The 24,847-nt window shown below is 44.1% G+C and overlaps 8 non-coding genes and 1 pseudogene across 8 annotated transcripts; all 9 read right to left on the bottom strand.

The window, feature by feature from the left end:
* Positions 1-1,242: 1,242 nt before the first annotated feature.
* Positions 1,243-1,433, bottom strand: LOC130338042 (U2 spliceosomal RNA). The gene has a single exon (XR_008878817.1). It is a non-coding gene; the product is annotated as a U2 spliceosomal RNA (small nuclear RNA).
* A 2,089-nt stretch (positions 1,434-3,522) lies between these two features.
* On the bottom strand, positions 3,523-3,713 carry LOC130338078 (U2 spliceosomal RNA). The gene has a single exon (XR_008878850.1). It is a non-coding gene; the product is annotated as a U2 spliceosomal RNA (small nuclear RNA).
* Positions 3,714-5,792: 2,079 nt separating this feature from the next.
* On the bottom strand, positions 5,793-5,983 carry LOC130338041 (U2 spliceosomal RNA). Its single transcript, XR_008878816.1, has one exon. It is a non-coding gene; the product is annotated as a U2 spliceosomal RNA (small nuclear RNA).
* A 2,091-nt stretch (positions 5,984-8,074) lies between these two features.
* Positions 8,075-8,265, bottom strand: LOC130338039 (U2 spliceosomal RNA). The gene has a single exon (XR_008878815.1). It is a non-coding gene; the product is annotated as a U2 spliceosomal RNA (small nuclear RNA).
* Positions 8,266-10,358: 2,093 nt separating this feature from the next.
* On the bottom strand, positions 10,359-10,549 carry LOC130338038 (U2 spliceosomal RNA). The gene has a single exon (XR_008878814.1). It is a non-coding gene; the product is annotated as a U2 spliceosomal RNA (small nuclear RNA).
* Positions 10,550-12,640: 2,091 nt separating this feature from the next.
* On the bottom strand, positions 12,641-12,842 carry LOC130338086 (U2 spliceosomal RNA; annotated as a pseudogene).
* Positions 12,843-19,710: 6,868 nt separating this feature from the next.
* On the bottom strand, positions 19,711-19,901 carry LOC130338141 (U2 spliceosomal RNA). The gene has a single exon (XR_008878900.1). It is a non-coding gene; the product is annotated as a U2 spliceosomal RNA (small nuclear RNA).
* A 2,081-nt stretch (positions 19,902-21,982) lies between these two features.
* Positions 21,983-22,173, bottom strand: LOC130338140 (U2 spliceosomal RNA). The gene has a single exon (XR_008878899.1). It is a non-coding gene; the product is annotated as a U2 spliceosomal RNA (small nuclear RNA).
* Positions 22,174-24,260: 2,087 nt separating this feature from the next.
* LOC130338075 (U2 spliceosomal RNA) lies at positions 24,261-24,452 on the bottom strand. Its single transcript, XR_008878847.1, has one exon. It is a non-coding gene; the product is annotated as a U2 spliceosomal RNA (small nuclear RNA).
* Between the last annotated feature and the right edge of the window lie 395 nt (positions 24,453-24,847).

Here is a 24,847-nt window from a genome sequence, read left to right as displayed (position 1 = left end):
TTATATATATGTGTGTGTGTGCGCGTATATATATATATATATATATATATATATATATATATATATATATTTCTCCGCCGAAATCACTTTTAAACCCATTTCCACCTTTTTTTCCCTTCTCTTCCTCTTACTTTTTTTTCACGTTTTTTTACGTTTTTCTCCTTTTCGCCTCTTTTCTGGGCGTATTATTCTTCTTTTTCTTCTTTTTTTTCGTCTAATGCATACCCCATCAGTGCAGCAATGCTTATTCAATACCGCCAGCAGATGGAGACACTGGGGGATAATTTTCTAAGGATTTATACTGATTTTTCCTGTCTGAATTTGTCGCACAGAAAGTTGCAGGCCAAATATGTGTGACATTTCTGCGACTTTAGCTTCTAGAGCATTTTTACAACATTATACATAGGTGCTGAATACATAAAAAGCGACTGTTCAGCGACAGACAAGTCGCATCGGCTGAAAGTAGGCCAGAATGTCAGTCCATGTTGGAGCAGGTTTAGATACAGTCTAAAGCATAGATCTCAAAGTCTGTGCACAGAATTTAGCAAGGGCCTCGCACCTTCTGATGCATCAGGTAGGTGCACTATAGCATAGCCTAACCCTCTGTACTTTGGTCTATATTGATGCGGGACATAGACAGCCAGCTGATGACCAATCCATTAGTGCAATGGATGGCTGGAAGCATTTGTCTTTGCCTTTGCAATACCACAGAAGCAATGCATGGTCAATGTACAGCAATGACACACCTGTGTGAACAGCCAGGAGACCCCCCCATGTTATGTTACATAGTTACATAGTTAGTACGGTCGAAAAAAGACATATGTCCATCAAGTTCAACCAGGGAATTAAGGGGTAGGGGTGTGGCGCGATATTGGGGAAGGGATGAGATTTTATATTTCTTCATAAGCATTAATCTTATTTTGTCAATTAGGAACATTCAGCACCCACCCGCTATCAAGGCAGCTGCCTATCATGTCATGCCCTACCTGCACAGGTGTGCTGGCTACTCAAATGATCCAATTAAGGAGGCCATTTAGTCAGCAGCAGCAGAAGTCCTGTGCCTGGACGCTCCAACAGCGGCCAGACACAAGCAGAAGCAGCAGAAGCAGCAGCAGCACCACCTTTTGTTTTTTGGCTGCAGCAGCAGCAGCAGCAGCAGCAAGGCCCACAGGGCTGGCTAGCTGGCTAGCCAGCAAGCAGGTAGCAATGAAAGTAGGAATCTTTCTTTTTAACCCTGTAAGGGGGTGGTGCACTGTACCCGAAGATACTGCCATATCGGGTCAATGCATAGGGCGACGGAAGCAAGCTTCGAAATCGGCCCCCGTTCTCAAAAATCCATTTAATATATGGTCCCCAGATAGGGGACGTATCAGATATTAAACTGATAAGAACAGATACTACACTTGATCTTAGCCAAAAGGCCGAGAAGCGATAACCGTGAAAGGGGCGGGCCCAACAAGGTCCCCTTCATGGGCACTATCACTGCTTGCTGTCAGGGAGGCTGCCAGACAATTTTCCATGCACACTCTGGGCTGGGGGGCAGTCAACCACCAGTACACACAGCAGAACCTAAACCCATACCATTATTGCTAAGCAGCAAGACAGGGGCCCATTGCACTCCCACGGGGCCTTTTTAAATGCAATCCATAACCCGGATTTGCCAGGAACCCTTCTTACTCCTCCTACTTGCATGTGACACTGGGCTTAGGATCTGCATAGGAAACACACACACAAGCACACACCTACCTTTGTTGCCTGCAGATGCCTCCTTGGCTGTCCCCAAACGGTATCAAACCAACACCCACGGGAAGCTGTAAGCATAGAGGACATGCCTGCACCCCATTGGACTTACCTGTGTGGGTTAAATCCGGGTTATTTGACAACCTATGGCGGTGATGGTTCTGCTCAGGCAGAGCAGTGCTGATGCTCCTCATAAAGCTGTCGCTGCTGTGAAGGTTCTAGGTGACATCACAATCCCTATGGTTACATACACAACAAAGCTGGGTTGTTGTTGTTTACACTCTGCAAGGCCTGTGGAAGTGAGTGACATCATAGCACTGTAGTTCTGAGGGTTCTAGATGGATGCAACAATCTCCTGTTGCTTCTATGAAGGCCATAATAGACGACATCACCAAACAGCTCCATAGTCACATACACAGCAAAGGAGAGATGTTGTTTACACCTAGTGATGTCAGTGGTATTGAGTGACATCACAGCACAGTGCTAAGGCTCCTGGGCCTGGACACAGCAGCGGCTGCAATATCTCAACGGAGAATACGTTTATATATATGTGTGTGTGTGCGCGTATATATATATATATATATATATATATATATATATATATATATATATCTCCGCCGAAATCACTTTTAAACCCATTTCCACCTTTTTTTCCCTTCTCTTCCTCTTACTTTTTTTTCACGTTTTTTTACGTTTTTCTCCTTTTCGCCTCTTTTCTGGGCGTATTATTCTTCTTTTTCTTCTTTTTTTTCGTCTAATGCATACCCCATCAGTGCAGCAATGCTTATTCAATACCGCCAGCAGATGGAGACACTGGGGGATAATTTTCTAAGGATTTATACTGATTTTTCCTGTCTGAATTTGTCGCACAGAAAGTTGCAGGCCAAATATGTGTGACATTTCTGCGACTTTAGCTTCTAGAGCATTTTTACAACATTATACATAGGTGCTGAATACATAAAAAGCGACTGTTCAGCGACAGACAAGTCGCATCGGCTGAAAGTAGGCCAGAATGTCAGTCCATGTTGGAGCAGGTTTAGATACAGTCTAAAGCATAGATCTCAAAGTCTGTGCACAGAATTTAGCAAGGGCCTCGCACCTTCTGATGCATCAGGTAGGTGCACTATAGCATAGCCTAACCCTCTGTACTTTGGTCTATATTGATGCGGGACATAGACAGCCAGCTGATGACCAATCCATTAGTGCAATGGATGGCTGGAAGCATTTGTCTTTGCCTTTGCAATACCACAGAAGCAATGCATGGTCAATGTACAGCAATGACACACCTGTGTGAACAGCCAGGAGACCCCCCCATGTTATGTTACATAGTTACATAGTTAGTACGGTCGAAAAAAGACATATGTCCATCAAGTTCAACCAGGGAATTAAGGGGTAGGGGTGTGGCGCGATATTGGGGAAGGGATGAGATTTTATATTTCTTCATAAGCATTAATCTTATTTTGTCAATTAGGAACATTCAGCACCCACCCGCTATCAAGGCAGCTGCCTATCATGTCATGCCCTACCTGCACAGGTGTGCTGGCTACTCAAATGATCCAATTAAGGAGGCCATTTAGTCAGCAGCAGCAGAAGTCCTGTGCCTGGACGCTCCAACAGCGGCCAGACACAAGCAGAAGCAGCAGAAGCAGCAGCAGCACCACCTTTTGTTTTTTGGCTGCAGCAGCAGCAGCAGCAGCAGCAAGGCCCACAGGGCTGGCTAGCTGGCTAGCCAGCAAGCAGGTAGCAATGAAAGTAGGAATCTTTCTTTTTAACCCTGTAAGGGGGTGGTGCACTGTACCCGAAGATACTGCCATATCGGGTCAATGCATAAGGCGACGGAAGCAAGCTTCGAAATCGGCCCCCGTTCTCAAAAATCCATTTAATATATGGTCCCCAGATAGGGGACGTATCAGATATTAAACTGATAAGAACAGATACTACACTTGATCTTAGTCAAAAGGCCGAGAAGCGATAACCGTGAAAGGGGCGGGCCCAACAAGGTCCCCTTCATGGGCACTATCACTGCTTGCTGTCAGGGAGGCTGCCAGACAATTTTCCATGCACACTCTGGGCTGGGGGGCAGTCAACCACCAGTACACACAGCAGAACCTAAACCCATACCATTATTGCTAAGCAGCAAGACAGGGGCCCATTGCACTCCCACGGGGCCTTTTTAAATGCAATCCATAACCCGGATTTGCCAGGAACCCTTCTTACTCCTCCTACTTGCATGTGACACTGGGCTTAGGATCTGCATAGGAAACACACACACAAGCACACACCTACCTTTGTTGCCTGCAGATGCCTCCTTGGCTGTCCCCAAACGGTATCAAACCAACACCCACGGGAAGCTGTAAGCATAGAGGACATGCCTGCACCCCATTGGACTTACCTGTGTGGGTTAAATCCGGGTTATTTGACAACCTATGGCGGTGATGGTTCTGCTCAGGCAGAGCAGTGCTGATGCTCCTCATAAAGCTGTCGCTGCTGTGAAGGTTCTAGGTGACATCACAATCCCTATGGTTACATACACAACAAAGCTGGGTTGTTGTTGTTTACACTCTGCAAGGCCTGTGGAAGTGAGTGACATCATAGCACTGTAGTTCTGAGGGTTCTAGATGGATGCAACAATCTCCTGTTGCTTCTATGAAGGCCATAATAGACGACATCACCAAACAGCTCCATAGTCACATACACAGCAAAGGAGAGATGTTGTTTACACCTAGTGATGTCAGTGGTATTGAGTGACATCACAGCACAGTGCTAAGGCTCCTGGGCCTGGACACAGCAGCGGCTGCAATATCTCAACGGAGAATACGTTTATATATATGTGTGTGTGTGCGCGTATATATATATATATATATATATATATATATATATATATATATATTTCTCCGCCGAAATCACTTTTAAACCCATTTCCACCTTTTTTTCCCTTCTCTTCCTCTTACTTTTTTTTCACGTTTTTCTCCTTTTCGCCTCTTTTCTGGGCGTATTATTCTTCTTTTTCTTCTTTTTTTTCGTCTAATGCATACCCCATCAGTGCAGCAATGCTTATTCAATACCGCCAGCAGATGGAGACACTGGGGGATAATTTTCTAAGGATTTATACTGATTTTTCCTGTCTGAATTTGTCGCACAGAAAGTTGCAGGCCAAATATGTGTGACATTTCTGCGACTTTAGCTTCTAGAGCATTTTTACAACATTATACATAGGTGCTGAATACATAAAAAGCGACTGTTCAGCGACAGACAAGTCGCATCGGCTGAAAGTAGGCCAGAATGTCAGTCCATGTTGGAGCAGGTTTAGATACAGTCTAAAGCATAGATCTCAAAGTCTGTGCACAGAATTTAGCAAGGGCCTCGCACCTTCTGATGCATCAGGTAGGTGCACTATAGCATAGCCTAACCCTCTGTACTTTGGTCTATATTGATGCGGGACATAGACAGCCAGCTGATGACCAATCCATTAGTGCAATGGATGGCTGGAAGCATTTGTCTTTGCCTTTGCAATACCACAGAAGCAATGCATGGTCAATGTACAGCAATGACACACCTGTGTGAACAGCCAGGAGACCCCCCCATGTTATGTTACATAGTTACATAGTTAGTACGGTCGAAAAAAGACATATGTCCATCAAGTTCAACCAGGGAATTAAGGGGTAGGGGTGTGGCGCGATATTGGGGAAGGGATGAGATTTTATATTTCTTCATAAGCATTAATCTTATTTTGTCAATTAGGAACATTCAGCACCCACCCGCTATCAAGGCAGCTGCCTATCATGTCATGCCCTACCTGCACAGGTGTGCTGGCTACTCAAATGATCCAATTAAGGAGGCCATTTAGTCAGCAGCAGCAGAAGTCCTGTGCCTGGACGCTCCAACAGCGGCCAGACACAAGCAGAAGCAGCAGAAGCAGCAGCAGCACCACCTTTTGTTTTTTGGCTGCAGCAGCAGCAGCAGCAGCAGCAAGGCCCACAGGGCTGGCTAGCTGGCTAGCCAGCAAGCAGGTAGCAATGAAAGTAGGAATCTTTCTTTTTAACCCTGTAAGGGGGTGGTGCACTGTACCCGAAGATACTGCCATATCGGGTCAATGCATAGGGCGACGGAAGCAAGCTTCGAAATCGGCCCCCGTTCTCAAAAATCCATTTAATATATGGTCCCCAGATAGGGGACGTATCAGATATTAAACTGATAAGAACAGATACTACACTTGATCTTAGCCAAAAGGCCGAGAAGCGATAACCGTGAAAGGGGCGGGCCCAACAAGGTCCCCTTCATGGGCACTATCACTGCTTGCTGTCAGGGAGGCTGCCAGACAATTTTCCATGCACACTCTGGGCTGGGGGGCAGTCAACCACCAGTACACACAGCAGAACCTAAACCCATACCATTATTGCTAAGCAGCAAGACAGGGGCCCATTGCACTCCCACGGGGCCTTTTTAAATGCAATCCATAACCCGGATTTGCCAGGAACCCTTCTTACTCCTCCTACTTGCATGTGACACTGGGCTTAGGATCTGCATAGGAAACACACACACAAGCACACACCTACCTTTGTTGCCTGCAGATGCCTCCTTGGCTGTCCCCAAACGGTATCAAACCAACACCCACGGGAAGCTGTAAGCATAGAGGACATGCCTGCACCCCATTGGACTTACCTGTGTGGGTTAAATCCGGGTTATTTGACAACCTATGGCGGTGATGGTTCTGCTCAGGCAGAGCAGTGCTGATGCTCCTCATAAAGCTGTCGCTGCTGTGAAGGTTCTAGGTGACATCACAATCCCTATGGTTACATACACAACAAAGCTGGGTTGTTGTTGTTTACACTCTGCAAGGCCTGTGGAAGTGAGTGACATCATAGCACTGTAGTTCTGAGGGTTCTAGATGGATGCAACAATCTCCTGTTGCTTCTATGAAGGCCATAATAGACGACATCACCAAACAGCTCCATAGTCACATACACAGCAAAGGAGAGATGTTGTTTACACCTAGTGATGTCAGTGGTATTGAGTGACATCACAGCACAGTGCTAAGGCTCCTGGGCCTGGACACAGCAGCGGCTGCAATATCTCAACGGAGAATACGTTTATATATATGTGTGTGTGTGCGCGTATATATATATATATATATATATATATATATATATATATATATATATTTCTCCGCCGAAATCACTTTTAAACCCATTTCCACCTTTTTTTCCCTTCTCTTCCTCTTACTTTTTTTTCACGTTTTTTTACGTTTTTCTCCTTTTCGCCTCTTTTCTGGGCGTATTATTCTTCTTTTTCTTCTTTTTTTTCGTCTAATGCATACCCCATCAGTGCAGCAATGCTTATTCAATACCGCCAGCAGATGGAGACACTGGGGGATAATTTTCTAAGGATTTATACTGATTTTTCCTGTCTGAATTTGTCGCACAGAAAGTTGCAGGCCAAATATGTGTGACATTTCTGCGACTTTAGCTTCTAGAGCATTTTTACAACATTATACATAGGTGCTGAATACATAAAAAGCGACTGTTCAGCGACAGACAAGTCGCATCGGCTGAAAGTAGGCCAGAATGTCAGTCCATGTTGGAGCAGGTTTAGATACAGTCTAAAGCATAGATCTCAAAGTCTGTGCACAGAATTTAGCAAGGGCCTCGCACCTTCTGATGCATCAGGTAGGTGCACTATAGCATAGCCTAACCCTCTGTACTTTGGTCTATATTGATGCGGGACATAGACAGCCAGCTGATGACCAATCCATTAGTGCAATGGATGGCTGGAAGCATTTGTCTTTGCCTTTGCAATACCACAGAAGCAATGCATGGTCAATGTACAGCAATGACACACCTGTGTGAACAGCCAGGAGACCCCCCCATGTTATGTTACATAGTTACATAGTTAGTACGGTCGAAAAAAGACATATGTCCATCAAGTTCAACCAGGGAATTAAGGGGTAGGGGTGTGGCGCGATATTGGGGAAGGGATGAGATTTTATATTTCTTCATAAGCATTAATCTTATTTTGTCAATTAGGAACATTCAGCACCCACCCGCTATCAAGGCAGCTGCCTATCATGTCATGCCCTACCTGCACAGGTGTGCTGGCTACTCAAATGATCCAATTAAGGAGGCCATTTAGTCAGCAGCAGCAGAAGTCCTGTGCCTGGACGCTCCAACAGCGGCCAGACACAAGCAGAAGCAGCAGAAGCAGCAGCAGCACCACCTTTTGTTTTTTGGCTGCAGCAGCAGCAGCAGCAGCAGCAAGGCCCACAGGGCTGGCTAGCTGGCTAGCCAGCAAGCAGGTAGCAATGAAAGTAGGAATCTTTCTTTTTAACCCTGTAAGGGGGTGGTGCACTGTACCCGAAGATACTGCCATATCGGGTCAATGCATAGGGCGACGGAAGCAAGCTTCGAAATCGGCCCCCGTTCTCAAAAATCCATTTAATATATGGTCCCCAGATAGGGGACGTATCAGATATTAAACTGATAAGAACAGATACTACACTTGATCTTAGCCAAAAGGCCGAGAAGCGATAACCGTGAAAGGGGCGGGCCCAACAAGGTCCCCTTCATGGGCACTATCACTGCTTGCTGTCAGGGAGGCTGCCAGACAATTTTCCATGCACACTCTGGGCTGGGGGGCAGTCAACCACCAGTACACACAGCAGAACCTAAACCCATACCATTATTGCTAAGCAGCAAGACAGGGGCCCATTGCACTCCCACGGGGCCTTTTTAAATGCAATCCATAACCCGGATTTGCCAGGAACCCTTCTTACTCCTCCTACTTGCATGTGACACTGGGCTTAGGATCTGCATAGGAAACACACACACAAGCACACACCTACCTTTGTTGCCTGCAGATGCCTCCTTGGCTGTCCCCAAACGGTATCAAACCAACACCCACGGGAAGCTGTAAGCATAGAGGACATGCCTGCACCCCATTGGACTTACCTGTGTGGGTTAAATCCGGGTTATTTGACAACCTATGGCGGTGATGGTTCTGCTCAGGCAGAGCAGTGCTGATGCTCCTCATAAAGCTGTCGCTGCTGTGAAGGTTCTAGGTGACATCACAATCCCTATGGTTACATACACAACAAAGCTGGGTTGTTGTTGTTTACACTCTGCAAGGCCTGTGGAAGTGAGTGACATCATAGCACTGTAGTTCTGAGGGTTCTAGATGGATGCAACAATCTCCTGTTGCTTCTATGAAGGCCATAATAGACGACATCACCAAACAGCTCCATAGTCACATACACAGCAAAGGAGAGATGTTGTTTACACCTAGTGATGTCAGTGGTATTGAGTGACATCACAGCACAGTGCTAAGGCTCCTGGGCCTGGACACAGCAGCGGCTGCAATATCTCAACGGAGAATACGTTTATATATATGTGTGTGTGTGCGCGTATATATATATATATATATATATATATATATATATATATATATATATATATATATTTCTCCGCCGAAATCACTTTTAAACCCATTTCCACCTTTTTTTCCCTTCTCTTCCTCTTACTTTTTTTTCACGTTTTTTTACGTTTTTCTCCTTTTCGCCTCTTTTCTGGGCGTATTATTCTTCTTTTTCTTCTTTTTTTTCGTCTAATGCATACCCCATCAGTGCAGCAATGCTTATTCAATACCGCCAGCAGATGGAGACACTGGGGGATAATTTTCTAAGGATTTATACTGATTTTTCCTGTCTGAATTTGTCGCACAGAAAGTTGCAGGCCAAATATGTGTGACATTTCTGCGACTTTAGCTTCTAGAGCATTTTTACAACATTATACATAGGTGCTGAATACATAAAAAGCGACTGTTCAGCGACAGACAAGTCGCATCGGCTGAAAGTAGGCCAGAATGTCAGTCCATGTTGGAGCAGGTTTAGATACAGTCTAAAGCATAGATCTCAAAGTCTGTGCACAGAATTTAGCAAGGGCCTCGCACCTTCTGATGCATCAGGTAGGTGCACTATAGCATAGCCTAACCCTCTGTACTTTGGTCTATATTGATGCGGGACATAGACAGCCAGCTGATGACCAATCCATTAGTGCAATGGATGGCTGGAAGCATTTGTCTTTGCCTTTGCAATACCACAGAAGCAATGCATGGTCAATGTACAGCAATGACACACCTGTGTGAACAGCCAGGAGACCCCCCCATGTTATGTTACATAGTTACATAGTTAGTACGGTCGAAAAAAGACATATGTCCATCAAGTTCAACCAGGGAATTAAGGGGTAGGGGTGTGGCGCGATATTGGGGAAGGGATGAGATTTTATATTTCTTCATAAGCATTAATCTTATTTTGTCAATTAGGAACATTCAGCACCCACCCGCTATCAAGGCAGCTGCCTATCATGTCATGCCCTACCTGCACAGGTGTGCTGGCTACTCAAATGATCCAATTAAGGAGGCCATTTAGTCAGCAGCAGCAGAAGTCCTGTGCCTGGACGCTCCAACAGCGGCCAGACACAAGCAGAAGCAGCAGAAGCAGCAGCAGCACCACCTTTTGTTTTTTGGCTGCAGCAGCAGCAGCAGCAAGGCCCACAGGGCTGGCTAGCTGGCTAGCCAGCAAGCAGGTAGCAATGAAAGTAGGAATCTTTCTTTTTAACCCTGTAAGGGGGTGGTGCACTGTACCCGAAGATACTGCCATATCGGGTCAATGCATAGGGCGACGGAAGCAAGCTTCGAAATCGGCCCCCGTTCTCAAAAATCCATTTAATATATGGTCCCCAGATAGGGGACGTATCAGATATTAAACTGATAAGAACAGATACTACACTTGATCTTAGCCAAAAGGCCGAGAAGCGATAACCGTGAAAGGGGCGGGCCCAACAAGGTCCCCTTCATGGGCACTATCACTGCTTGCTGTCAGGGAGGCTGCCAGACAATTTTCCATGCACACTCTGGGCTGGGGGGCAGTCAACCACCAGTACACACAGCAGAACCTAAACCCATACCATTATTGCTAAGCAGCAAGACAGGGGCCCATTGCACTCCCACGGGGCCTTTTTAAATGCAATCCATAACCCGGATTTGCCAGGAACCCTTCTTACTCCTCCTACTTGCATGTGACACTGGGCTTAGGATCTGCATAGGAAACACACACACAAGCACACACCTACCTTTGTTGCCTGCAGATGCCTCCTTGGCTGTCCCCAAACGGTATCAAACCAACACCCACGGGAAGCTGTAAGCATAGAGGACATGCCTGCACCCCATTGGACTTACCTGTGTGGGTTAAATCCGGGTTATTTGACAACCTATGGCGGTGATGGTTCTGCTCAGGCAGAGCAGTGCTGATGCTCCTCATAAAGCTGTCGCTGCTGTGAAGGTTCTAGGTGACATCACAATCCCTATGGTTACATACACAACAAAGCTGGGTTGTTGTTGTTTACACTCTGCAAGGCCTGTGGAAGTGAGTGACATCATAGCACTGTAGTTCTGAGGGTTCTAGATGGATGCAACAATCTCCTGTTGCTTCTATGAAGGCCATAATAGACGACATCACCAAACAGCTCCATAGTCACATACACAGCAAAGGAGAGATGTTGTTTACACCTAGTGATGTCAGTGGTATTGAGTGACATCACAGCACAGTGCTAAGGCTCCTGGGCCTGGACACAGCAGCGGCTGCAATATCTCAACGGAGAATACGTTTATATATATGTGTGTGTGTGCGCGTATATATATATATATATATATATATATATATATATATATATATATATTTCTCCGCCGAAATCACTTTTAAACCCATTTCCACCTTTTTTTCCCTTCTCTTCCTCTTACTTTTTTTTCACGTTTTTTTACGTTTTTCTCCTTTTCGCCTCTTTTCTGGGCGTATTATTCTTCTTTTTCTTCTTTTTTTTCGTCTAATGCATACCCCATCAGTGCAGCAATGCTTATTCAATACCGCCAGCAGATGGAGACACTGGGGGATAATTTTCTAAGGATTTATACTGATTTTTCCTGTCTGAATTTGTCGCACAGAAAGTTGCAGGCCAAATATGTGTGACATTTCTGCGACTTTAGCTTCTAGAGCATTTTTACAACATTATACATAGGTGCTGAATACATAAAAAGCGACTGTTCAGCGACAGACAAGTCGCATCGGCTGAAAGTAGGCCAGAATGTCAGTCCATGTTGGAGCAGGTTTAGATACAGTCTAAAGCATAGATCTCAAAGTCTGTGCACAGAATTTAGCAAGGGCCTCGCACCTTCTGATGCATCAGGTAGGTGCACTATAGCATAGCCTAACCCTCTGTACTTTGGTCTATATTGATGCGGGACATAGACAGCCAGCTGATGACCAATCCATTAGTGCAATGGATGGCTGGAAGCATTTGTCTTTGCCTTTGCAATACCACAGAAGCAATGCATGGTCAATGTACAGCAATGACACACCTGTGTGAACAGCCAGGAGACCCCCCCATGTTATGTTACATAGTTACATAGTTAGTACGGTCGAAAAAAGACATATGTCCATCAAGTTCAACCAGGGAATTAAGGGGTAGGGGTGTGGCGCGATATTGGGGAAGGGATGAGATTTTATATTTCTTCATAAGCATTAATCTTATTTTGTCAATTAGGAACATTCAGCACCCACCCGCTATCAAGGCAGCTGCCTATCATGTCATGCCCTACCTGCACAGGTGTGCTGGCTACTCAAATGATCCAATTAAGGAGGCCATTTAGTCAGCAGCAGCAGAAGTCCTGTGCCTGGACGCTCCAACAGCGGCCAGACACAAGCAGAAGCAGCAGAAGCAGCAGCAGCACCACCTTTTGTTTTTTGGCTGCAGCAGCAGCAGCAGCAGCAGCAAGGCCCACAGGGCTGGCTAGCTGGCTAGCCAGCAAGCAGGTAGCAATGAAAGTAGGAATCTTTCTTTTTAACCCTGTAAGGGGGTGGTGCACTGTACCCGAAGATACTGCCATATCGGGTCAATGCATAGGGCGACGGAAGCAAGCTTCGAAATCGGCCCCCGTTCTCAAAAATCCATTTAATATATGGTCCCCAGATAGGGGACGTATCAGATATTAAACTGATAAGAACAGATTTTTTTTTTTTTTTTTTTTTTTTTTTACATTTTTATTGAAAAAACTCAAAAACTTAAATACATCACAAGAAATTTTTACAATATATCAAATACTGTTTTCCATAAATGTAAATTCCACATAGCTAATGCTTTTTTCTGCCCATATCTCTTTTTATCAATTAAATAGTACAAGTAAACTTCACTGTATATCATCTTCAAACATTCTTTTTCACAAATAAAATCTCTTTTGAAGACAAGGATATTACGAACTTTCCATAATACATTTTTTGTACAGTTGATAAAAATCCACAAAATTCTCTCTTTTTCTTTCGTAACTCCATCACTTTTGCCATATAAAACAACTTCATGATTTAAAACTTTTAGACCTGTTAGGAATTTCAATAAAGAACCAATTAGTCTAAAAACCTTTTGTGCAAAATAACAATTCCATAAAAGGTGCAAAACAGTTTCATCTATATTGCAATTTTCCCGGGGACAGACACATACAGCATTTAGACCTCTTCTATATTGGAAAAATCTTACCGGAAGACACTCATGGATAATCATCCATGCTAAATCCTTGTGCTCATTAAAAAGATATGGCTCGTTTACCTTTTTCCATATTTGTACACACCTATTATAAGAAAAATTAGAGACCATACATATTTCTTCTTGCAAATTTAACTGTACTTCTATCTTGCGAGCATCCCTCAAGGTTAACAAGTCAAAGTCTTTAAGGTTATACATACGTATAATTTTTTCTAAGATGGCATAATGTTTAGGCGGAGTTAAAAGTACAGGAGTAGATAATGATAAAAACACCCATTTTCTTCTTCTAAAAATATGTCCCGCAGAGTACTTTAAAAAACAGGACCATACACTTTTCATAAAAAGTCCCCTAAAACACCAACTAAAAAACCTTAAGTATAAAAATTTTCTAATACAGGGAACCTGTTTTCCTCCATTTTTTTGTGACTTATACATAATATCTCTTTTTAATTTTTCTGCTTTAGAACTCCATAGAAACTCAAAGAGAATCCTCTGAAGTTGCCTAGACATAAGTTCATTAGGAGGATAAATCATATTTAAATAGAGCATAATGGGTATTAGCATAGCCTTAATCACCAAAATTTTACCTTCTAAAGATAATTTCCTAAGGGACCAAAAGTCTACCTTCTTCTTTACCTTTTCTTTTACCATTAGCCAACTTTCCTCACCATTGTTATTTTTATCAAAGATGACTCCAAGGATTTTTATTTTTTCTGACTGTAATTTTAGGTTTGGTATTTGCACGTTTTCCCATTTACCTATATAAAAACAGTCACATTTAGATAAATTAAGTTTAAAAGCAGAAGCTTTACAAAAGAAATCAGTAACATCAACAACTCTTTGTAAAGAGAAGGAACTTTCACAAAAAACATTAATATCATCCATATAGCCACACACTTTAAGGGTGGCACTATTACCTCCAGGAACTGGCACTCCTTTTATTATTTTATCATTCCTTATTAAGTTTAACAGAGGTTCTATTGCACATATGAACAGTATAGGAGACAGAGGGCAGCCTTGCTTTACCCCTGATGATAAATTAATAAAATCCGTAAGGAAACCATTTATTAAAATCCTGCTAAAAGAACCTTTATATAAGAGAGCAATTTGCTTAATAAATATGTTAGGAAAACCCATGCGTTGTAAAACCATCCATAAAAAACAATGTGATACTCTATCGAAAGCTTTATGAAAATCTAGAGATAGAATGGCTAGATTTTGATTCCGCTCTTGCTGATACCATATGACGTCCCTAATAGCATTTAAAGGTTCAGCTACACTCCTTCCTGGGACACCACATACCTGATCCACATGGATGACCTTGTACAAAAAAGGCTTCATTCTGTTAACAAAAATTTTTGACATAATCTTATAATCAACATTAAGAAGCGTAATTGGTCTCCAATTTTCTAAGCTGTTCCTATCCCCCTTTTTGGGGATCAGAGACACTATACCACTCCTCCAAGATAAAGGTAGAACATCAGAATTAAAAGCCTCCTTAAAAATATTAAGCAAATCATCTTTAAAAATTTCCCAAAAGGTTTTATAAAACTCTACAGGAAGTCCATCCGAACCTGGTGTTTTACCTGTGGATAAACTTTTAGCAGCAATTTCTAATTCTTGGCATCTTACTTCTGTGCAAAGTCCATCTTGGTCCTCCTTACTTAAACCACAATCTAAAGTGCTTAGGAGAAAATTTGCAGCAGATATATCAATGGGTTTCTCATTAAACAGATCTTGATAAAAGGATTTAGCTTTGGATAACATTCCTACATTAGTAGTTTCATCCTCAATGTTAATCATTAACTTTTTTGTTTCCATTACCTTTTTAAAAAAGAATCTTGTACACTTTTCATCCTTCTCTTTACATTCAACTTTGGAGTTAAAAATTATTTCTTTCCCTTTGTTAGTTATAGCCTTCTGAATATCACTTTTAACACTTAAAATCAGATCGTCTACATATACACCCAGCTCTTTGAGTTGATAATAGGTTTGTAGTTTTGTGTTAAGATCTCTATACCATTTCAATTTCTCTTTTGTTTTTTTAACACCCATCTTAATAAAATACTCTTTAAATTTTACCTTGCAGAATTCCCACCATGCTAAAAGAGAATTAAAATTAGTCCTTGAGTTCTGCAATTTTTTAAAAAGATAGATAAAATTACATTTAATTTCTTCATCTTCAAGCAAAGAGACATTCAGACGCCAGACTCCTTTGGCTCTGCAAACCCCATCAAACTTACATGTAGCAGATAGAATCTTATGATCTGAAAAAAAGGTAGAAGTCAATTGCATATTCCCATAAAATGCAAATCCAGAAGCAAAAATATAATCAATTCTTGACATATAAAGGCTATTCCCCCAGGTATGCCCAGGGTCATTAGGGAAAGAGGTTCTCCACAAATCTTTTAAATTAAAATCAACTATAAAATCCTTTAGTTGTTTTTCAGTCTTATCTTTCCTTTGTTCAGATCCTCCAGCCCGCTCCTCTCCTGCCATTATACAATTAAAATCACCAGCGATGATAAGAGGGGATGAACCCGGTAAATAAAACTGAATTTTCTCTAATAAATCAGATCTTTCATCCTTATCTGGAGAGGCATATACATTTAAAAGTCTCATATTCATGTCATTATAAATAATATGAACGAGCAGGGCTCTACCGGGTACAATGTCTGTGAAGGAGGTAACTTTATACTCACTGCTCTTGAACAGTATGCCAACACCAGTCACTTTCCTCTCATTATCCCCTGACCACACAGACGGGCCAAGAGTCCATTCAGATCTCAAAGATGAATAATTGATATCATAATCAATGGCACATTCCTGTAAAAATAAAATGTCTGTAGGCAAAGAAGACAAGAAAGAAAATAAAGCAGCCCTCCTCTCTGGGCTCTTCAAACTCCTCACATTGAAGGAGGAGATATTAACACTTGGTAGCTCCTGGGTCATTCATTATCCTCAGACAAAGAACCCCAATCTGTAGGTGGTGACACAAATTCCTCAATATTAACAGGGTCGGATGCTGTTATAACCTTTTGGCAGACAATCTCCACGTTCCCCTCGTCCGCACTAACTCGACCACTCCTTTTGATGTTAAGGCCCTTTTCCTCTTTCCGGTCTCTGCTTTTCCTCTTTCGCCGTTCTTCTACATCCATCTCCTCTGTATCCCTTCTGGGCGGTCCAGGACCTTCAACTTCCATGAGAGGAGAACCCCTCACTTCTGTCTCAGGTCCCACGACCTTCCCCGGGGACACAATGCTTTTGGAGACATGAGCCACAGCAGGTATCACAGGAATTCCGGTAGCAGAAGACTCAGGCATCACTTTCAGGGTGTGGGTCTTAGGCACAGGCAAAGCATCCATGGAGCTCTTCCTCATCGAGGGACCAGCCGATGTAGCCACAATATTGGCCCAGGAGCGTTGAGGACAATCCTTAAAAGCGTGTCCTTTCTGCTTACACACATTACACAGAATCTCATTTTGACAGTCCAAAGTGGTGTGGCCTTTTTGGCCACATCTTTTGCAAATAACCACTTCCTCTTTGCAAGATTCTTGTGTATGACCATATTCATGGCATTTCCTGCAATAATACGGCATCCCAGGGTAGAATAAATAGCCACGTTTACGCCCAATTAAAAAATTTGCAGGTGGGCGACACAGACCTCCAATTCCTCTCACATCTTCTCTGAACTTAACAGCAAACTTATGCTTTCCAGTCCAAAAGTCCATTGCATTCATTATTTTATGAGAGTATTTGACTTCCGCACAATATTGGTTTAAAAATAAGACAATGTCTCTTATATCCACGTATGGATCGTGCATAGTAACCACCAGTGGAACATCGCCATTAGAATATAGAGCAATGAAAACAAGTCCTTTCATATCCTCCTCATTGGCAAGCTCCCGAACTTTCTCAAACATATGGTCACATGCAGATGCGGAAGTCAAGGTAAGAATGAAAAGTCCTTTACCTGGGTCTTTTAGGCAAAACACATCTTCTCTCTGAATGTGCAATAAATCCAGCATAATTCTCTTGACAAAAAATTCCAAAGTCATCTTCTCCTTTTTCTCCTCATCCACTTCAATACGGAAGGTGTTCTTAATCCGAGTTTCAGTATGCGCAGCAAACCTAAGGGTCGCCATGGGGGATCGCCTTCCCGTTCTTTGTAAGTCCTCCTCCTATAGCAGCATGAGGCTTAAGACGGCTAAAAAACCGCCGATGCCTCAAGGCCGAAGGTTCGACGAACTCAGAGCCCCTTGACAAGATACAAGATCTTAGCCAAAAGGCCGAGAAGCGATAACCGTGAAAGGGGCGGGCCCAACAAGGTCCCCTTCATGGGCACTATCACTGCTTGCTGTCAGGGAGGCTGCCAGACAATTTTCCATGCACACTCTGGGCTGGGGGGCAGTCAACCACCAGTACACACAGCAGAACCTAAACCCATACCATTATTGCTAAGCAGCAAGACAGGGGCCCATTGCACTCCCACGGGGCCTTTTTAAATGCAATCCATAACCCGGATTTGCCAGGAACCCTTCTTACTCCTCCTACTTGCATGTGACACTGGGCTTAGGATCTGCATAGGAAACACACACACAAGCACACACCTACCTTTGTTGCCTGCAGATGCCTCCTTGGCTGTCCCCAAACGGTATCAAACCAACACCCACGGGAAGCTGTAAGCATAGAGGACATGCCTGCACCCCATTGGACTTACCTGTGTGGGTTAAATCCGGGTTATTTGACAACCTATGGCGGTGATGGTTCTGCTCAGGCAGAGCAGTGCTGATGCTCCTCATAAAGCTGTCGCTGCTGTGAAGGTTCTAGGTGACATCACAATCCCTATGGTTACATACACAACAAAGCTGGGTTGTTGTTGTTTACACTCTGCAAGGCCTGTGGAAGTGAGTGACATCATAGCACTGTAGTTCTGAGGGTTCTAGATGGATGCAACAATCTCCTGTTGCTTCTATGAAGGCCATAATAGACGACATCACCAAACAGCTCCATAGTCACATACACAGCAAAGGAGAGATGTTGTTTACACCTAGTGATGTCAGTGGTATTGAGTGACATCACAGCACAGTGCTAAGGCTCCTGGGCCTGGACACAGCAGCGGCTGCAATATCTCAACGGAGAATACGTTTATATATATGTGTGTGTGTGCGCGTATATATATATATATATATATATATATATATATATATATATATTTCTCCGCCGAAATCACTTTTAAACCCATTTCCACCTTTTTTTCCCTTCTCTTCCTCTTACTTTTTTTTCACGTTTTTTTACGTTTTTCTCCTTTTCGCCTCTTTTCTGGGCGTATTATTCTTCTTTTTCTTCTTTTTTTTCGTCTAATGCATACCCCATCAGTGCAGCAATGCTTATTCAATACCGCCAGCAGATGGAGACACTGGGGGATAATTTTCTAAGGATTTATACTGATTTTTCCTGTCTGAATTTGTCGCACAGAAAGTTGCAGGCCAAATATGTGTGACATTTCTGCGACTTTAGCTTCTAGAGCATTTTTACAACATTATACATAGGTGCTGAATACATAAAAAGCGACTGTTCAGCGACAGACAAGTCGCATCGGCTGAAAGTAGGCCAGAATGTCAGTCCATGTTGGAGCAGGTTTAGATACAGTCTAAAGCATAGATCTCAAAGTCTGTGCACAGAATTTAGCAAGGGCCTCGCACCTTCTGATGCATCAGGTAGGTGCACTATAGCATAGCCTAACCCTCTGTACTTTGGTCTATATTGATGCGGGACATAGACAGCCAGCTGATGACCAATCCATTAGTGCAATGGATGGCTGGAAGCATTTGTCTTTGCCTTTGCAATACCACAGAAGCAATGCATGGTCAATGTACAGCAATGACACACCTGTGTGAACAGCCAGGAGACCCCCCCATGTTATGTTACATAGTTACATAGTTAGTACGGTCGAAAAAAGACATATGTCCATCAAGTTCAACCAGGGAATTAAGGGGTAGGGGTGTGGCGCGATATTGGGGAAGGGATGAGATTTTATATTTCTTCATAAGCATTAATCTTATTTTGTCAATTAGGAACATTCAGCACCCACCCGCTATCAAGGCAGCTGCCTATCATGTCATGCCCTACCTGCACAGGTGTGCTGGCTACTCAAATGATCCAATTAAGGAGGCCATTTAGTCAGCAGCAGCAGAAGTCCTGTGCCTGGACGCTCCAACAGCGGCCAGACACAAGCAGAAGCAGCAGAAGCAGCAGCAGCACCACCTTTTGTTTTTTGGCTGCAGCAGCAGCAGCAGCAGCAGCAAGGCCCACAGGGCTGGCTAGCTGGCTAGCCAGCAAGCAGGTAGCAATGAAAGTAGGAATCTTTCTTTTTAACCCTGTAAGGGGGTGGTGCACTGTACCCGAAGATACTGCCATATCGGGTCAATGCATAGGGCGACGGAAGCAAGCTTCGAAATCGGCCCCCGTTCTCAAAAATCCATTTAATATATGGTCCCCAGATAGGGGACGTATCAGATATTAAACTGATAAGAACAGATACTACACTTGATCTTAGCCAAAAGGCCGAGAAGCGATAACCGTGAAAGGGGCGGGCCCAACAAGGTCCCCTTCATGGGCACTATCACTGCTTGCTGTCAGGGAGGCTGCCAGACAATTTTCCATGCACACTCTGGGCTGGGGGGCAGTCAACCACCAGTACACACAGCAGAACCTAAACCCATACCATTATTGCTAAGCAGCAAGACAGGGGCCCATTGCACTCCCACGGGGCCTTTTTAAATGCAATCCATAACCCGGATTTGCCAGGAACCCTTCTTACTCCTCCTACTTGCATGTGACACTGGGCTTAGGATCTGCATAGGAAACACACACACAAGCACACACCTACCTTTGTTGCCTGCAGATGCCTCCTTGGCTGTCCCCAAACGGTATCAAACCAACACCCACGGGAAGCTGTAAGCATAGAGGACATGCCTGCACCCCATTGGACTTACCTGTGTGGGTTAAATCCGGGTTATTTGACAACCTATGGCGGTGATGGTTCTGCTCAGGCAGAGCAGTGCTGATGCTCCTCATAAAGCTGTCGCTGCTGTGAAGGTTCTAGGTGACATCACAATCCCTATGGTTACATACACAACAAAGCTGGGTTGTTGTTGTTTACACTCTGCAAGGCCTGTGGAAGTGAGTGACATCATAGCACTGTAGTTCTGAGGGTTCTAGATGGATGCAACAATCTCCTGTTGCTTCTATGAAGGCCATAATAGACGACATCACCAAACAGCTCCATAGTCACATACACAGCAAAGGAGAGATGTTGTTTACACCTAGTGATGTCAGTGGTATTGAGTGACATCACAGCACAGTGCTAAGGCTCCTGGGCCTGGACACAGCAGCGGCTGCAATATCTCAACGGAGAATACGTTTATATCTATGTGTGTGTGTGCGCATATATATATATATATATATATATATATATATATATATTTCTCCGCCGAAATCACTTTTAAACCCATTTCCACCTTTTTTTCCCTTCTCTTCCTCTTACTTTTTTTTCACGTTTTTTTACGTTTTTCTCCTTTTCGCCTCTTTTCTGGGCGTATTATTCTTCTTTTTCTTCTTTTTTTTCGTCTAATGCATACCCCATCAGTGCAGCAATGCTTATTCAATACCGCCAGCAGATGGAGACACTGGGGGATAATTTTCTAAGGATTTATACTGATTTTTCCTGTCTGAATTTGTCGCACAGAAAGTTGCAGGCCAAATATGTGTGACATTTCTGCGACTTTAGCTTCTAGAGCATTTTTACAACATTATACATAGGTGCTGAATACATAAAAAGCGACTGTTCAGCGACAGACAAGTCGCATCGGCTGAAAGTAGGCCAGAATGTCAGTCCATGTTGGAGCAGGTTTAGATACAGTCTAAAGCATAGATCTCAAAGTCTGTGCACAGAATTTAGCAAGGGCCTCGCACCTTCTGATGCATCAGGTAGGTGCACTATAGCATAGCCTAACCCTCTGTACTTTGGTCTATATTGATGCGGGACATAGACAGCCAGCTGATGACCAATCCATTAGTGCAATGGATGGCTGGAAGCATTTGTCTTTGCCTTTGCAATACCACAGAAGCAATGCATGGTCAATGTACAGCAATGACACACCTGTGTGAACAGCCAGGAGACCCCCCCATGTTATGTTACATAGTTACATAGTTAGTACGGTCGAAAAAAGACATATGTCCATCAAGTTCAACCAGGGAATTAAGGGGTAGGGGTGTGGCGCGATATTGGGGAAGGGATGAGATTTTATATTTCTTCATAAGCATTAATCTTATTTTGTCAATTAGGAACATTCAGCACCCACCCGCTATCAAGGCAGCTGCCTATCATGTCATGCCCTACCTGCACAGGTGTGCTGGCTACTCAAATGATCCAATTAAGGAGGCCATTTAGTCAGCAGCAGCAGAAGTCCTGTGCCTGGACGCTCCAACAGCGGCCAGACACAAGCAGAAGCAGCAGAAGCAGCAGCAGCACCACCTTTTGTTTTTTGGCTGCAGCAGCAGCAGCAGCAGCAGCAAGGCCCACAGGGCTGGCTAGCTGGCTAGCCAGCAAGCAGGTAGCAATGAAAGTAGGAATCTTTCTTTTTAACCCTGTAAGGGGGTGGTGCACTGTACCCGAAGATACTGCCATATCGGGTCAATGCATAGGGCGACGGAAGCAAGCTTCGAAATCGGCCCCCGTTCTCAAAAATCCATTTAATATATGGTCCCCAGATAGGGGACGTATCAGATATTAAACTGATAAGAACAGATACTACACTTGATCTTAGCCAAAAGGCCGAGAAGCGATAACCGTGAAAGGGGCGGGCCCAACAAGGTCCCCTTCATGGGCACTATCACTGCTTGCTGTCAGGGAGGCTGCCAGACAATTTTCCATGCACACTCTGGGCTGGGGGGCAGTCAACCACCAGTACACACAGCAGAACCTAAACCCATACCATTATTGCTAAGCAGCAAGACAGGGGCCCATTGCACTCCCACGGGGCCTTTTTAAATGCAATCCATAACCCGGATTTGCCAGGAACCCTTCTTACTCCTCCTACTTGCATGTGACACTGGGCTTAGGATCTGCATAGGAAACACACACACAAGCACACACCTACCTTTGTTGCCTGCAGATGCCTCCTTGGCTGTCCCCAAACGGTATCAAACCAACACCCACGGGAAGCTGTAAGCATAGAGGACATGCCTGCACCCCATTGGACTTACCTGTGTGGGTTAAATCCGGGTTATTTGACAACCTATGGCGGTGATGGTTCTGCTCAGGCAGAGCAGTGCTGATGCTCCTCATAAAGCTGTCGCTGCTGTGAAGGTTCTAGGTGACATCACAATCCCTATGGTTACATACACAACAAAGCTGGGTTGTTGTTGTTTACACTCTGCAAGGCCTGTGGAAGTGAGTGACATCATAGCACTGTAGTTCTGAGGGTTCTAGATGGATGCAACAATCTCCTGTTGCTTCTATGAAGGCCATAATAGACGACATCACCAAACAGCTCCATAGTCACATACACAGCAAAGGAGAGATGTTGTTTACACCTAGTGATGTCAGTGGTATTGAGTGACATCACAGCACAGTGCTAAGGCTCCTGGGCCTGGACACAGCAGCGGCTGCAATATCTCAACGGAGAATACGTTTATATATATGTGTGTGTGTGCGCGTATATATATATATATATATATATATATATATATATATATATATTTCTCCGCCGAAATCACTTTTAAACCCATTTCCACCTTTTTTTCCCTTCTCTTCCTCTTACTTTTTTTTCACGTTTTTTTACGTTTTTCTCCTTTTCGCCTCTTTTCTGGGCGTATTATTCTTCTTTTTCTTCTTTTTTTTCGTCTAATGCATACCCCATCAGTGCAGCAATGCTTATTCAATACCGCCAGCAGATGGAGACACTGGGGGATAATTTTCTAAGGATTTATACTGATTTTTCCTGTCTGAATTTGTCGCACAGAAAGTTGCAGGCCAAATATGTGTGACATTTCTGCGACTTTAGCTTCTAGAGCATTTTTACAACATTATACATAGGTGCTGAATACATAAAAAGCGACTGTTCAGCGACAGACAAGTCGCATCGGCTGAAAGTAGGCCAGAATGTCAGTCCATGTTGGAGCAGGTTTAGATACAGTCTAAAGCATAGATCTCAAAGTCTGTGCACAGAATTTAGCAAGGGCCTCGCACCTTCTGATGCATCAGGTAGGTGCACTATAGCATAGCCTAACCCTCTGTACTTTGGTCTATATTGATGCGGGACATAGACAGCCAGCTGATGACCAATCCATTAGTGCAATGGATGGCTGGAAGCATTTGTCTTTGCCTTTGCAATACCACAGAAGCAATGCATGGTCAATGTACAGCAATGACACACCTGTGTGAACAGCCAGGAGACCCCCCCATGTTATGTTACATAGTTACATAGTTAGTACGGTCGAAAAAAGACATATGTCCATCAAGTTCAACCAGGGAATTAAGGGGTAGGGGTGTGGCGCGATATTGGGGAAGGGATGAGATTTTATATTTCTTCATAAGCATTAATCTTATTTTGTCAATTAGGAACATTCAGCACCCACCCGCTATCAAGGCAGCTGCCTATCATGTCATGCCCTACCTGCACAGGTGTGCTGGCTACTCAAATGATCCAATTAAGGAGGCCATTTAGTCAGCAGCAGCAGAAGTCCTGTGCCTGGACGCTCCAACAGCGGCCAGACACAAGCAGAAGCAGCAGAAGCAGCAGCAGCACCACCTTTTGTTTTTTGGCTGCAGCAGCAGCAGCAGCAGCAGCAAGGCCCACAGGGCTGGCTAGCTGGCTAGCCAGCAAGCAGGTAGCAATGAAAGTAGGAATCTTTCTTTTTAACCCTGTAAGGGGGTGGTGCACTGTACCCGAAGATACTGCCATATCGGGTCAATGCATAGGGCGACGGAAGCAAGCTTCGAAATCGGCCCCCGTTCTTAAAAAATCCATTTAATATATGGTCCCCAGATAGGGGACGTATCAGATATTAAACTGATAAGAACAGATACTACACTTGATCTTAGCCAAAAGGCCGAGAAGCGATAACCGTGAAAGGGGCGGGCCCAACAAGGTCCCCTTCATGGGCACTATCACTGCTTGCTGTCAGGGAGGCTGCCAGACAATTTTCCATGCACACTCTGGGCTGGGGGGCAGTCAACCACCAGTACACACAGCAGAACCTAAACCCATACCATTATTGCTAAGCAGCAAGACAGGGGCCCATTGCACTCCCACGGGGCCTTTTTAAATGCAATCCATAACCCGGATTTGCCAGGAACCCTTCTTACTCCTCCTACTTGCATGTGACACTGGGCTTAGGATCTGCATAGGAAACACACACACAAGCACACACCTACCTTTGTTGCCTGCAGATGCCTCCTTGGCTGTCCCCAAACGGTATCAAACCAACACCCACGGGAAGCTGTAAGCATAGAGGAC

The sequence above is a fragment of the Hyla sarda genome, unplaced genomic scaffold (assembly GCF_029499605.1).
Source record: "Hyla sarda isolate aHylSar1 unplaced genomic scaffold, aHylSar1.hap1 scaffold_513, whole genome shotgun sequence".
NCBI lineage: Eukaryota > Metazoa > Chordata > Amphibia > Anura > Hylidae > Hyla > Hyla sarda.
The sequence above is the reverse complement of the archived record's forward strand: the minus strand, read 5'-3'. Positions and strand labels throughout refer to the sequence as shown.